Source organism: Dromaius novaehollandiae, chromosome 2, assembly GCF_036370855.1.
Source record: "Dromaius novaehollandiae isolate bDroNov1 chromosome 2, bDroNov1.hap1, whole genome shotgun sequence".
In the NCBI taxonomy this organism is placed as follows: domain Eukaryota; kingdom Metazoa; phylum Chordata; class Aves; order Casuariiformes; family Dromaiidae; genus Dromaius; species Dromaius novaehollandiae.
In genome coordinates, this window is record NC_088099.1 from 102,870,852 (window position 1) to 102,883,107 (window position 12,256).

General features: G+C 44.1%; 1 protein-coding gene across 8 annotated transcripts in view; it reads left to right on the forward strand.

Annotated features, from left to right (window-relative positions):
- F13A1 (coagulation factor XIII A chain) overlaps positions 1-12,256 on the forward strand; it is a 309,393-nt gene that overhangs the window by 109,774 nt on the left and 187,363 nt on the right. For all 8 annotated transcript variants that reach the window (XM_064507070.1, XM_064507071.1, XM_064507078.1 and 5 more), the window contains one exon: positions 8,784-8,885. The gene's annotated coding sequence lies outside the window, so the exon portion shown is untranslated. The remainder of the gene's footprint in view (positions 1-8,783; positions 8,886-12,256) is intronic.

The window sequence follows — 12,256 nt, forward strand, 5'->3', positions numbered from 1 at the left end:
TAAGTTCCTTTGGTTTTCTCCACAAAAAGAAAATCTTTAAGGCTGCCTGGAGGTACACTGCTTCTACTGCAGAGGCACAAGGGAAGAAGTAAAATAATCTGGAAGGAATTTTGCAGATGAGTTCATGATCAGTGGAGTATGAAGAATGGTACTGACACAGCCTGCATCTCTTTGCCAAGGAATCTAGCATCCTACTGAGGAATGGAGGTCATAAGTGACAGGGGAAAATGAAAGATGAACTGCAGTTAAGCAGACAAACAAATAGCTCTGAGAGCCATTGGAGGGAAATTCCAGGGGCTGCAGCCTAACTTCATTCATAGCTTTGTCACTCTTTTGATTTAACTAATTTTGCTAATTTTGATTACCATCTCAATGAGAATGCAGGATCAGGACTGTTGTTGTTTCATCCCAGTTAGCCACCTTGGAGAAAGTCTAAAGAAAACAGCAAGGCTATGCTCTTTGATATTCCCTCTTCAAGTATCCAGCCCTGGAAAGAACAGTTTAGAGCTGTATTTATAAAATGCATTTTAAATCTGGGTTTGTACATTTTGGAAGGTGTGGGGTGAATGCCTGGCCTCATTCAAATCAGTGGGAGTTTTGCCATGATTTGCATGGGGCCAGGATTTCATCCTTGTTTATGTAGTTTTGCAGCCAGGCCGAAGAGCTATGAGGATGCCTAAGCCAGAAAAAGAAATCTGGAATCTGAACATATATATTTTTACTATTGCAAATACTTGGGGTGAAAATGCTGGGAAAGCCCCAAGTTAATTGAATGGGTGTAGAAATCATATGTTTTGCTGGCTGTGTTTTAGATGCTTTTTTGTGTACACTGCCTCCCATCTTGCTGTCTGAACTGAGAATGACATGCAACAGACCAGCTCGATTTGCAGAAAGCTGCAGTTCTGTGTGGAGCCATGTGCATAGCCTTCACCAGCAGGGGAATGCTGGGTAGCTTTTTAAGATCAGATAATCGCCAGCTTTAAGACAACCAGAAGTCGGAACATACTTAGTAAGCAATGTTCCTGGCTAATGTAGGCAGCAGTTGGTTTAATAGCAACTTGCATTTGGTAGCCAAGGCACTATGGGATATGCTTGATTCAGGTTTGGGCATGCACCAGATGAAAAAACTGCTCTGTTGGAAGGGCTGCATCTTCTAAGTTGTGCCATTATAGGTCAGTGCAGCACACTGAACTGGGAACCACATGTGAGAAGGATTTCTAGGTCAGATCTCTGTAACTGTGATTTGGCACCCGTAGGGTTTTCAGGTGGTCTTGCTATATCTAGTAGCACTTACCAGCTTCTAAATTCCCCAGTCTCTGTCTGTGGAGCAAAGAGCATGTGCAATTGTTCATTTCGTTTGACAAATCCTGTACCTCATATTCCAGAATACAGGTCAACATATTTAAAATTTCTACTTTGGGTAGAACAGTGAAACTAAAAAGTTGCACTGTAGTTTTTACTCTAGAAGTTGCACTGATTTAAAAATGGTTACATCTGTGCAGCTTCTTCCTGTAAAGCATTGGATGCAATGTGCCAGACAAACTAATCTGAATGTCCACACAGGTCTGCAGCACTTTAAAGCACTGGTATGATTTTAAGATGACTTAGTTTAATATTGTTTTGACTAAGCATAACACCTTGGATTGGGAAAGTTTCACTGGTATCATCAAGGGCCGTACTGGATTATTAGAACGGGCACCTCTTAAGGTAGAGATTTGAGCTAAAAATAAGTCACTCAGTCCAAGTGTCCACATAAGGTTGTGCTATGCTATGTAGCTTATCTGGCAGCAGTGACTTCAGAGGTGCTACATTGAAGTATGCAAGAAGAAAATTTTGTCCTGGGTTCTGTTCTCAGAATCTCATGTAGGCCCCAGAAGCATATAAAGCTGACATTTACACTTGTTTGGTACAACTCTGTCCCTTCGTTCCATAGAATTTACCTCAGATGAGTGAGAATCCAGTCAAGTACAGACTAATCCCAGTACTGAACTTGATGGCTGAAGAGTTGCTGGACTGGATCGTACAGGGCTTATTCCAAAAAAAGAAAAAAAAGAAAGAAAGAAAAGAAGACAAACCCAACAGTCCAGCAGTCCTGCTGACATAGGTTGGATTTTTGCCTGAGGGAGACCTGCAAGGTTTGACACTTTGTGAATCAAAAATGAAATTGTTGGGGTGAGTTTCCCATTTTCTTAAAGTAAACATGCCAACACTCACGTCAAAAACAACACTCCAAACAGAAACAATTTGCCTTCCTGCCTGAGTCAGGACCCACGAGAGAGGATTTTGTCAAATCTTGCCAAGATCCTGGTGGCTATAATAAGCTGGATGTAAACAGGGCAAAGGGACAGCCAACAAGCCTTCCCCTGCCCCTACCAGTGCAAAAGGGATGGGTGAGATATCCCTGCTGTTGTTCAGCTGTTGGTTAACAGAAGAAGCTGTTTTCTATTTGGGCTTGCACTGGTTGAGCAGCCCTGTCTGCAGCTGTATCGTGTTACACACTGTTATGCAACGCCATCCTCTCTTGCAAACAATGACAGAAGCAACCTAAATCATGAAGCATAAGGACTATAATTAAAGAGGGGAAAGTGCTTATTTTGCATTCAGATACCCACAGCCAATTCAGATTAGCTGAACTAGCAAATCGCTTGGCACAGGCTTAATGAGGATAACATTTGCACTGGACTAAGTGATGGTTGTTTTACCCCTCTATTGGCCAAGAGAGAGTAGTGTAACTTGACTAATGCTGTCAGGTTCAGGTCTTGGGCAGTTTTCTCTCCACTTGACAGGCAGTAGGATTTACACCATGAACAGGACCCTTCCTTGCAGTCAAACACTCTGCTGCACGTTTCAAGACCATTAGCATCCAGGGGAGCTCAAATCGAGGATGATGCTTCAGGTCCATTTCTTATGAGTGGAAATTTGCAGAGCTGCAAATCTGACAGTATCTGCTGACGTTGGCAGGTCTACCTCTACACCCAAGACTTCCATGCCGGGCTTACCCTCTTCACACTTCTTGGCAGGTTTATGCATCCATGCAGCTTGCTGCTACAGTTGGCTGTGAAAAGTGGAAGCCCTCCACCAGGAATTCTGAATTTAGTCTGTGACTGTGCAAAGCCCCTTAATGCTGTGCATGTGGAAAGTGTTCCTCACCTCCATTACTCTCTCCCTTCCCCTCCATTCTTAAAAAAAAAGCCCACACAATTTTAAAGGTCTGATATTTCTTTCAGATTTTTCTTGCTGGAGGTCTTCCTTGGGGAGCCCAGATTAGTAGCTTACTCAGGCATTAATGGAACAGCAGCTGTTTAATGTTAAACAAAGAGAGATTTTCTTCCAACTGATTGCTAGATATTGAGTTAAATAAGAATTAATTAAAAATAAAGGCCCTGTTTCCCTTTTAACTTGCAGCTCTTACTCTGGTGTGCATCTCCACAGGATTCAATTGAGTTTTCTGACTTGTACCACAGTCATCAGGACTCCAAAAATTCTAAGTGGACTGAAAAAATATGAATGTTCTTTTTTTACTGCCTGGGGACTATGAAACCATATACCTACGGGATCTTCAGTTGACCCTAGAGATGTCTGGTGGGGAAGGAAAATAGTCTAAGTTTAAAATGTAAAATAGAGAGAAGATGAATCAGCACCATTTTGATGTTGGCTGCTCCACCATTCTGTTCTAACCATGCGTTTTCCCTTTTCTCCTGCTGTAATCGTTCTCTACATGTAGTTACAATTACTTTACACATCACCAAATGCCAGAAACGATACAGGTTACACTGTCCCAATATCAGTGACACCCATATCTTGCTAATTTATATTGGATATGAAGATAATTACCCATGGCTTTGGGTACGTAAGTCAACAGCTTTAGTTTATGGAGAGTTCTGCAAAATATTGATGATAAAACACTGCAGCATCTGTACTGCTGGTTCCATAGTGATCATGTTCTTGTCCCGTTGCTCTCCAAACCCCTGTATTATCCCTTCCCACAGCCATCCCATCAGCGCCAAAAGCTTATCTATCTGAAGAGTCAGGCAGCTCCGCAAATAGGAAGACATTGCATGATATTGAATAAAAGCTCTGTTTCCCCACATACACGCACTTTTCACAGTTAATCCCTCATTCCTTTACCTTGCTCTCACAGAGGGAAAGCTCAGGCATTTCAGCCTTGAAAATGACTCTTTAGTGCCCAGTTAGCTAGATTTGAGGCACAGTGGGTTATTTCACATCATTAAGGCTGGGGGCTTTGTTTACCAAGAGGATACAATATCATATTTTGCTGACTGCAGTATCAGTCTGACATGAGACAGTGCTGCTGCAGCAAGCTCCTTCTCCAGCACAGAAGCACTTGCACCCCCAACTTTCCCTCAAGGTCCCACAGCAGAACTGTTCTTTAACTTATCCTGAGTTTTAGGCCTCTCACTTTTGTGCATTTCCTAGGACAAGAATCACAGGACCTCTGAGCCAGCATAGCCTGGCTCCTACTTAGCTTTGCCACAGGCTTTGGGTGGGAACCGTGAGGATTTTGTATGCTAATGAGCCCTTAATTGCACCTGCATGTAGACTCCTCCTCCTACTAGCTTAGCCCAGCCCAGCTCACAGCCCTCAGCTCTTCACGTGCCTGCCTTCTTAGGTGCCTATAGAGAGAAGCTTATTTATCTCTGAGACCATTTCAAGGCTATAAGGCCCAGCTGAGCCTAGGCAAGAGGTTGGTCTGTGGAGGCACAGGATGATTTGCAAGGTGGGATTAACAGGCTTAACCCAGTGCTCCTTTGCTATTAGGTTGCTCATCTGTCTTTGGTCAAGCAATGAGGCAGCAGCTGGTACAACCCACCATTTTCATTACAGCCGTATCTGGCCAGGAAATAGAGTTTGAGTTTAGCTTCACAGGCTGGTCCTTGCTTTTCCTTTAGGCAGGATGGAGGTGGGAGGCAAGAAGTGTTCCTAGTTTCTGCCCTCTCTCTCCTGGTGGGACAAGGAATAAGTTGAGCTCATGCTCTGTCTGCCTACAGGAGCAGGTGACTTTTCTCTTCCTGCCTGGTGCTTCTCTGACTCTGCAGATATTGTTGTCAGAATAACTTTTAAAAAAGTACATTATTCATTTTTGCTTTTCTAAACATGGACTTAAGTTCATACACAATCATTCCTTCTGTTGCTTAAAAAAAAAAAAAAAAAAGCTGCATTGGGAACATTTAGACTTAGACTGATGCTTCCCACATCTGACTTTAATTCTCTATGATGCTGCATAGGGAGCAGCAGCTACTTATGGAGTACACAAGGAAGGCTTTTAGCAGCTGCTAGCGTCATCCCTGCAAAAATCCTGGGAAAGCATTTCCATGGATCACAGTGCCTTGTCGGATGGAGGAGCAGTTATATATTTGATACTTCTCCCAAAGTCATGTATTTACAAAGTTGTATGCTGATATCAAATGCTTGGTAACTTAAGAAGAAGGAATTGTATGTTATACTGGTGTATTCTTCTTTTTCGTACATGTCATATCTTCACTTCTCTTCCTCTAGGTTAGAAGTCCCTTTTCTATTTTAACTCTGTACTGTCAAAAGACATTTAAAGCAGGTCATTCTATTTTTCAGTCTTCAGTGACTCCAGTCAAGTTCAAAGAGTTGTTCTCTTTTGCTTGCTGAAGTCTGCCCTTTCTTTTTCTTGCCTTTTTTTTTTTTTTTTTTTGGAGTCAAATTTATGATTGCCTCTCCACCGAGTATGAAAGTTTCTCTTATTATTATTTTAAGTACACAATGTAACTGCCGTGGTGTCCCACTTCCTGGATGACATTGGCAACCTTATGTGTGGCTACTGACATTTCAAGAAAACCATTTTATACAGGCTGTCTCTGTTTGGCTAAATTTAGCAAGCCATGGATCACGTTGCAAGCATGTTCCATTCTGAAACCTATTTTAGCTAGGAACTCAGCACAGGCACCAAGAGGTTAAAAAGTTTTGTGGGAGAGAAAAAAAAAAGACAAGAAGCAAAATACTTTGCAAGAATTGTTGCTATGTTCTAAGCTTCAGCTCTTGAACACTGAGGCTCTGAATCACGTTCACTGGGGAAACAGCTGCAGCTGTTTAAGATGCTACTGCTCCTCAGCTGTTTGTTACCCTCTTTTTGCAGGCCAGGGTCTTACCACAAACCTTACATTAAGCTTAAACTGCTAAGAATCAGCCCCTGGCCTGAAGCAGATAAGATATAGGCATATATTCCTTTTTGTTAACTTTGTTGTGGAGCATGGTAGTCCCTGGAATAGGGCTGGAGCGGGCACTGATATTAGAAGCAGACACAGCAAGTTTCTGTAATGGGTTTGTAAGGGCTGCATTTATGCACACTGTATGCCTGAGAGTACCAGCCGTACTCTGGTGTCCTGAATAGTGAAGTATGTTCTACAGTTCAGTTGCAACTGGGTTAGTTGAAATTATTTTTGAAAATTGACTTGGCTAAATCACAGAGAAAGCCTGGTGTGGACACGCTGGTCTGTAATTAATTGATAGACATTAACCAGATAAAAACCAGTTGTCAGCTCACATAAGTGCATTCATATGGGTTCATGCAGGTTTAGCCAAACAGTTCAAACTCTGTTTTGATTCAGCTGCTTCTAGACTCAGTTTATTACCTTCTAGAAAAGTGTACGTTAGCAAAAAGAAGGTGCAACATCCTCCCCAACAAAAGCATACCACCATGTGCCCATCTTCCCCTGCTGCGAGGGCTGCCTTGGGATGGAAGATGCAAAGCAGACTGCCTCCCTAGGACTGCTGCCAGCAGCTGACTCAAGGCAAAGTATCTTGGGGACTGGCTGTGAAGGATAAGAGCTGCACCCGGGCTGCTTAAATAGCACACCTGGTGCTGTCTGCTGCCACAGCAATTGGGCAAGAAATGGGTGTTTGCTGGCAATGCTGACAGCATGCCCGTGGCTCACCTGGGCCTCAGCTGCAAGCAGAGCTCCTACAGCTTTGAGGTCTCACATTGCCCCAGTGTGTGCAGGTGGGGAGAGCGAGGCACCTGGCACAGTTTGTCTCCTTCCTTGTTGGAGAATGGGAATGGAGGAGGATGAAACTAGGCTGGGGGCAGCTGAGTCACAGGCTGGTTGCTGCTTTACTCTTGGGGCAATGTGCTACTTCGTATCTGAGCTAGTAATTCAGCCTTTCTGATTGAGTGCTGCGGCAGCTATTTGCAGCAGCTTGTTCATTTGTGTCATTTTTGCCTGAGGATCCAGAGGTATGTTAGCATGAGGAAAGGGACAGCTGGCTTCTACAAGGGATGTTGGACTGGGAATCTGGAAATGTAGGAAATTCCCAGCTATGCTACCAGCCTCAGTTTCCCCTAGAAACCAAGTGGTGATAACAGTTACCCAATCATGAAGTCTGAGCTCAGTAATATTGAATGCTATTTAAGAGGACATGACACTATCACTTGTCGTGTGTGTTTATTACCAGAACCAACATTTAATAAAAAGGAGATAATCTGGGGATCTAACAGACTTTTCATCATGTAGCTTGCTTTTTTGCTCTTACACTGAGCTCAAGTCAATCAGCAAAATAGTTCAGGGTCTTCTGCATTAGCTGTTAGTGCAGTGTGAAAATAAGCACTATAAAGATTTTTAAATATTTTAATATCATGGTTGCAGGGAAAAGAAGAGGGTGTGCCCTTTTTTATTAGGATGCACTAAATGGGCCTCTATTATTTTTATTAAATGTTAACATAGTGGTTCTGACCAGCCTGAAAGGCATCCTGGCAATGGAGAAACTAATGAAGTAAATGATTTTGGTGCTGAATGTTTGAGAGGTGCTTTCCTAAGCATTCAGTGCTCCTCTTTTTCACAAATGGCATGAGAACACTCAGTACTCAGCTCTAAAACATCTATATCTATCATAAAAACAGAGAAGTCCATGTTTATCCATCTTGATATTCCTAAAGCTGGAGGGGGTGGGGGAACTGAAAGAAAGCACACTTAATGCTTTCTTTGGAAAAAACAGAGTGTGTATTTCTCCTAAACCTCTCAAGCCATAAGAATCTGCCTTGAAAAAGAGCAGAAACCCAATTTAGTAGTGAAACTTTTGCAAGCAGTCTTAAAATATAAACAAAAGAAGTTAAGACAGAATGAAACTTTTTGAAAACATTGTCTTGCCCTTATGCAGAGTGACACAGATTGGTGTACAGTTTTCAGATCATATTCATCCTCTCCCATTTCCATTTTTGTGGAAGGGAGCAAAAGTAGAAGAGGCTGTTTCAGTCCCTGCTTGCGAGACTCTGTGTTTAAGAGGGAGAACAATACTTCAAGGCTGCTTGGAAAGAGAGGGGAATTTAATTCCTACCTTAATAAATGAAATGGGCTCTTTCCTATTGATTTCAGTGAATGCTGCAGCAGACACTAATGGACTGAAGTGAGATTGCAAATAGACTAAACCTCACTGCAGGTGCTGCAGAGAGGAAATCTGCTACCCACCATTTATGTTAGTAGTGAGAAACAAATAAGGTCCCTAATACAACTTGAAAGGTGGAAATACTTGAACCTCTGCCCCAAGCATGCTTGTGACAGGCCAGAGGGATTTCAGCTGTCTATTAACTTTTCAAATATGAGAGGACTGAGAAGAGCAGATAAAATGATGGTGCCCTTTTAATGACAGAGGAAAGCTGTCCTAATGACTAACTGCTGGTGAATGTACAGTCCAGCTCCCCCTTCTCCTCCATTCCTCCTCCTTGACCCTGAAGGGAGCTGCTCAGGGAGCCAAAAATTAACCCAGCACCCCTCACACTCCCAACTTTGTTTTTTGAGCAGGATCAGCTCCGTGGACCCACTCACTGTGTGATGGCAGGGTTGGCAGTGCCGGCCTGAGGGAGAAGAGCAGCTGTGAACCAGTGGGATGTGAGAAGACAGCAGGTAAGAGCTAGCAATTTGAGAGTGATCCTCAGAAAAAGTCTGGTGACTCTTGTACTGGCAACTGAAGCTGTTACCCAACAGAATATGGGTCTGCTGCAGTTGGTAGGCAGCTGTATTAATGCCTGGTATCACCGAGTTTGCTAGTATACCAGCCTATAAATGGGGTGACTTGGGAGCGGATATGTGCCATGCTCAGCTGTCCCCCTTGTAGGGCAGTAATCTCTGGCACAGCCACAACTGGTTGCACCCTCCAGTCCTACAGCAGGAATAGCTGGAGCCTCTGTCAAGGTTTGAAGAGGCTTTTAAATCAAGTATTAATTTGGAAAGAGACATGAAAATGCAAATATATTGCTCTGTTTTGTTTGATCATTGCTGTGTTCACAGAGGGGGGAGAAAAAAGAAATTTATACATTCTTTGTAAGGGATGGACGAAACACCTTATTCAGCTACCAAATCCGCTTCTAACGGAAACTCCCTAAATTTTTGGCTGGCTGCTGAGATCAGAAGGGATAACAGTAGTGCTAGAGTTATACCACTTGTTCTGGTTACTGAGGAGGGAGCTCTGTCTTACTAACATAGGTTGAAATCATCTCATGGTGTGGACACAGATGATTTTTAAGTCATTAACATTTCGGTGATGAATATCTCCTCACACATTAAAGTCCTAGAAAAATGGCATTGATAAAAATCAAGGGGATTGCTTAACTGGAAACTTTCTATTTTCATGGCACTCACACTGTGTTGGTGTATTATGCCAGATGCACGCCAACAAGCAAGGGCCCAGTAGGACAAATCATAAGGCTCATGGCCTAGTCCTTGTGACCTTTTTTCAGAGCGACCTTAAAGTGGGCTGCAGGCCAGATCTAGTCTTCTAGTGGTGGCAGAGGTGGTGCCTGAAGTAGTAGGGGCTGCTAGGCTGCTCAGGAAAGCTGGTAATTGGGAGCAGCTTGTTGCCAGAAGATCAGTGCTTGTGGGCAGCTCCTCTCCCACACTGGAGAACTTTTCGGAAGTAGTTTGCTCTGATACTGCCAGGCCAGCACCATCCTCCTGGTGGCCTAGGTGGCAAGCAGGGTGGGTGCAGGCTTTGCTTGCAGGGAGCAAAGGCAGCATTTCTGAGAGGCTGAGCCAACTGCATGTATGCAGGTCGGCTTTTCCATCCATGCGTGTTATGTTATGCTCAGTGCTTGGGGAGAGTCTGGTGTGTAGCACTCACATGTGGTGAGAAGGGCTTGTGGTCTGTCTAGCCAAAAAGTTGGGCTCGGTGGTCCCAGAGCACGTAGCTTGCAAAGCCTCATTTGCTGGTAGTTTCTGCAGTTGTGGCAGAGAAGGGCCAGGTTTCGGGGAGGAAAAAAGTGGCCATGAGAACTTTTAGATCTCTAAAGAAAAGACACAGGCACTGCAATCTTTGCTATGACTCATCTGGGCTGTTATTTGAAAAAGACAGGCTGAGTGGCCATGGACCTTCTAGCTCAAGGGGAGCAGTACTCATTTGTGAAACTGGTGAAGCCCTGAAAGCAGGATTGGTGTAGGTGAGCAGCAGTGAATGTAGGTGAGCAGGTGAGCTCAGCAGTTCCCATGCTAAGCCTCTGACCACTGCCAGATGCAGCTCAGAGAGAGCTGGCAGGTCATGGCTGGCTAGTTTCTTCCCACCTGTTGTTTCCACTGCTACTAGACATGTTTCAGAAGTTAAAATCCAGCAAATACTTTCTCATTGTCATCTTTGTCCTGCAAACAAATAACGAAATAGTTGCAGGAATATCATCAGGTCCTGGATGGAAGGGCTTTGTGCTATGGCGAGTGTGGTGAGGGTGGGGTGTACATGAAAAGCTTCTGTCTATAGCATCCAAGTCTGATGAGCTGAGATGATTTCAGTATGTTTCTGCAGTGTTTCCCCCCTGCTTAGAACTTTATTCCAAATTTACCAAGAGTCAGAGCACTGCTATGAACTGCAGTAACTTGTTCAATTACCTTCCTTCAATGAGCAAGCCATGTTCCTGTGGGACAAGCTGGGACATAAAAGTGCCGACAGATGAGTTCTGGTAAATCTTGCAGCATTGCTGCCTCTTCCCTGGAGGTTATGGACCCTTCGAGTCACAGCGGGAAGGAATGTGTCCCCTCAGCTCAGCTCTTGCTGCAAACTGCTGAGGAGGGTAGGTTTGTTCTGTTTCACTGCCCGGTACCTGGAGTGGCTGTGGCTCAGGCATGTGCTCGGGTGCAGGGTGGGTAACCTCTGGCAGAGGAGTGCTGCTGTCCCCAGCCACCGCTGCTGTTTGCTCAGGGAATGTGAGTCAGGACGCTGAGTTGCGATAACACATCCCAAGTGATAAAATGCTTTTATTGTTTGCCTGCTCAGTTGGAGCCAGCTAGGTGTTCTGCTTTACAGGGCATTAAGGGTGTAGGCTGTTAATGAAATTAAAAAGGGACTTTGAATGGGCTGGGTCCAGGTGTCAGAGGGTTAAAAACAAAACAGTTCCAGTAGTTGCCCAAGTGAGAAAGTTGTATAACATCACCTTATACTGAGTAGACATGTTAGGCAGGCAACCCTTCAAAAATTTTGGTACACGAGAGGAACTCTTGTGCAACCATAAAGCCGTTGTCTGTTTAAGGGCTTTTTATTTATTTCAGCCAAGCAGTGGTGTATCGCCATCCTCAAGGCAGGAAAAACGATTACTTGGGGGGGGGGGGGAGGAACACCAGTGACAAGTCTCAGTAGGTTAACAGTGCCACCTCCTGGAAAGCCACGGGAGGCAGGGATGTCCCCAGCCTTGCCACAGGCCTTACACTGACGTGTCCCACGCTCATTAGGCACTCACAGCACAGCTTGGGTCTCCTGCAGCATCTCGCCAACTGCTAAAGGGTATTGGGGCTGTAAAGAGAAAAATATGCTGTAACTTATACCTAGGCAGCACAGCAGCCAGAAAAAGGCTTTGATGTACAGAGGCTGGCCAAGGCAGGATTTTTCCACTTCATGGAAAAACCACAAGTCTGCAATGTTCTTCGTCTGAACGGGATGGAAAGAGAAATCCTGTTTTATTTATTTTATTCCCTCCACGCCCCCCCCCCCCCCCCCAATGAAGTGAAGGGCCCTGAAAATGAAATGTTTTTAGCCATAGTGGGGGTAAGGAGTGATTCTCTTTGGTAAGGTCAGATCGCTTGTTCAAATGCCGATATTTAAATTTTATAAAATGTTAATTAAACGTTACAAAACTATTTTGAAATGAAAAGCCTGGAGCACTGGCCCTGGAAGTTTTGATGTTGAAGGATTTCACAGATTTCATTTCCATTAATTTCTAATGGAGGGGAATGCCTCTGTGAAGAGTGTCTCAGCACAACACGGTTTTCCAGCAGACTGTGCAGGTGGACTGGGCTCA